At 37.0% G+C, this 2,932-nt stretch overlaps 1 protein-coding gene across 2 annotated transcripts in view; it reads right to left on the minus strand.

Moving 5' to 3' along the window:
• Positions 1-907: 907 nt before the first annotated feature.
• LOC115149072 (retinol dehydrogenase 10-A) overlaps positions 908-2,932 on the minus strand; it is a 21,252-nt gene continuing 19,227 nt past the window's right edge. Inside the window, exons 6-7 of one of the 2 annotated variants that reach the window (XR_003866789.1) lie at positions 1,563-2,932; positions 908-1,503 (exon numbers count right to left, since the gene is read on the minus strand). The exon at positions 1,563-2,932 is cut by the window's right edge and continues 439 nt beyond it. The gene's annotated coding sequence lies outside the window, so the exon portion shown is untranslated. The other variant, XM_029691577.1, reaches the window with a different exon arrangement.

A 2,932-nucleotide genomic window follows, 5' to 3' on the forward strand; every position in this document is an offset into this window, starting at 1 on the left:
CTTGTTTTTTATTTTTTTAAGTGATCATTATTAAAAGGTAGGTAACAAGACAAACTTGAAAGACTATCGTTACTGAACACACTGTTTATTTCAGAACATCTGACTTTTTTTGTTTGTTGTTTGTCGAAAGTTGCATTTACAGTGAACGGAATGGTGGAAGTGATGTCACAATGGAGCCTTTAGAATGTTAAAGGTTCCGGACCGGTTTATTCTAGTGTATAATATCTATAATAAATAGGAAGTATATTGACGATTTAAATTGGGGACTCTTGCTTGGAAAGCCACAATTAATTACTTTTTTTTCTCCTTTTTTTTGCCATCTAGTAGTGTAGCTAACTACTGGAATTACACCCTACTTTTTTATCCCCCCCCCCAAAAAAAATCTTACTTGAAACATAGTTTGTGTGTTTAATAGGCTAAATTATACATTCTGTTAACATATGACCCAAAAAGGGATCTGTCTTGTAATTTGTAGTGTATGACAGATTTACAGATCATTTTAAGTCGTTTGGATGAACTACTTTTTCAAAGTAATTGATAGTTTGGTAAACTATCTTTTCAGAGTAGCTTTCCCCAACAGCGGTTATCAATAGCATCATAGACTTGCTGTGACTATAATGGGGTTTACTATAGAATGGTGTTTACTGTCAAAGTCTAACTAAGGCCGGGATTCAGTTTGATCACGCTATGTCAGCGAAGCTCTTTTAAAGACAATGTCCTCTCCCCCGCACTTGCCGAGACCACCTTCATGTTTAACACCGCTTACGTCGGCTCAATCAAAAAAACAAACTTTAAATATCAAGTGCTCTTTAATCTACTGTTGATTGGATTGAATCGCGGTTTAAATCGTACTAAGAAATCAGTTCAGCTTAGATTAAAATGAGTCAAAGGAAACATACACGCTGCATAATAATCTAAAATCACTTTATTAATTTAAGTTAGGTTACAGACACTAAACATAGGAACCACATCTGCTTGACTAAAGAGCAGTCTTTCAGAAAGCATTACAACAACAACAGAAGAGGATGATGTCACACTGTCGACGAATGGCAAATGAAGAGGTAGAGAATTTAGCCTCATTACCGTAGCTGGAGGAATGAGGCCTATTGGAATGTAGTTGTAATACAATACATAACTCCGCAGTTGAGTTCTTCCCTAAAGTAGATCAAATATATAAACAAATATCAAATACAGTGGAAACTAGGGTTGCAAAATTACAGCAAATTTCCCCAAATTCCCAGAAATCCTGGTTGGAGGATTTCCTGCTTTTTTCCCCCCCATCTTGATTCCTTGAACCTTTTAACCAATATTTGTAGAAAAATCAGGGAATTTTAGGAAAGTTAACAGAAATGTGCACAACCCTAGTGAAAAATCATTTCAATGGAGGGAATTATGGGTAATGTAGTACTGTACTCAAAACAGCTCAACCAACGTTTACATTTTCACCTTCACTGGACGCAAGTAGTGGACGACGATGGAGAGAGAGAGAGAGAGAGAGAGAGACTACTGGATGTAGTGGAGGATGATAGAGAGAGAGAGAGACTACTGGATTAGTGGAGGACGATAGAGAGAGAGAGAGACTACTGGATGTCTGAACTAAGATGTGAAAACAGACAGTACAGTTTCTAGATCAGCTAGCTACACAGTTCCTCCGCTCACAGATCATTCACTGGTAGATAAAGGGCTGGTCATTGGTTCGATTGGAAGTACGTCTTTTGGAGAAAATGATAGAAGGCAGTCGTAATCAGTATTTTCCAATCAATCAATCAATACTCATATCAGAGTTCAGAAGGGTAGTGAGCCTTCAGGCTGATTGACCCCATCAGTTCAACCAGAGGAACGAGGGTTGCAAAATTCCAGTACCTTTCCGCAGGTTGAAGTTTGTCATGAATCTTGCCTTGGAGGCAGAACTGGGCCATTTCTGTTAGATGGGGGAAGGTTAGCGTTTTTCATCATGAATCTTGCCCTGGAGGCAGAACTGCACAGTGGTCACTATCTAGCATAGCCACAAAATCTGATTTTAACCCTAACTTCAAATTTAGACCAAAAAAGCACATTTGTTTTTATGAATGTAGCCAATTTTGACTTTGCAGCTGGCCCATCTAGCGGAAATTGCTCGATTTTACGACTCGATTTTATGATTTTGTGACAGATTCATGACATAAAAACCTGTAATTCCAGGAATCTTTCAACCAAAAAAAATGCTTTTTTTTTTTTTTTTTACCAGAATTTGTCAACCCTAAATTGAACTCAGACAGGACGATACATGAAACTGACTTGGTTGAATTCCACCGCCGTTTATATTTACATTACATCTGGACGTTCTGAAACGTGTCACTCAATTGGATAAACCTCAGGTAAGCCAGTCAATATGCTAACTAATATTCCAATATTCTGTACCACTATTCTAACAGGAGGGAAAATAGAGTATGAAGCTCGAAAGCTGTATAGAAACAATCTCTGAAAAAAAAAATAATAATTAAAATAACATGATCTATAATTCAGTGATTTCCTGTTTGGATTTTCTCATGGTGAAAAAAAAAAATATATGTTTTTTATACAAAAACGGAATGTTGTAAACTTAGGATAACGTTAAAAGAAACAGTTTGAAATAAATGGAATAAATCGCAATAGCCTTCAAGTGATCTGCGGATTTAAAATACATCAGGCGAGCTAAGATCGCTACAGTATGATTGGATAACCATTTGGAGCATCGTGTTGTGATTGGTTAGACTGAGCCTCAGGAGGGGTTTCTGGGTAATTCTGGAAATGCCATGTTGAACTGTAGTTTCGACATAGAGACTTGGCCATATAGAGAAAGTCAGTATTACAGTGCATGTCTACAAATTAAAACAACTAAAAGTGACAAGATTTTTACTGTACAGTAACATACTGTATATTTTCCACCAAGACGCTACATACAAAGCTGGTG

The sequence above is a fragment of the Salmo trutta genome, chromosome 2 (assembly GCF_901001165.1).
Source record: "Salmo trutta chromosome 2, fSalTru1.1, whole genome shotgun sequence".
Lineage (NCBI taxonomy): Eukaryota > Metazoa > Chordata > Actinopteri > Salmoniformes > Salmonidae > Salmo > Salmo trutta.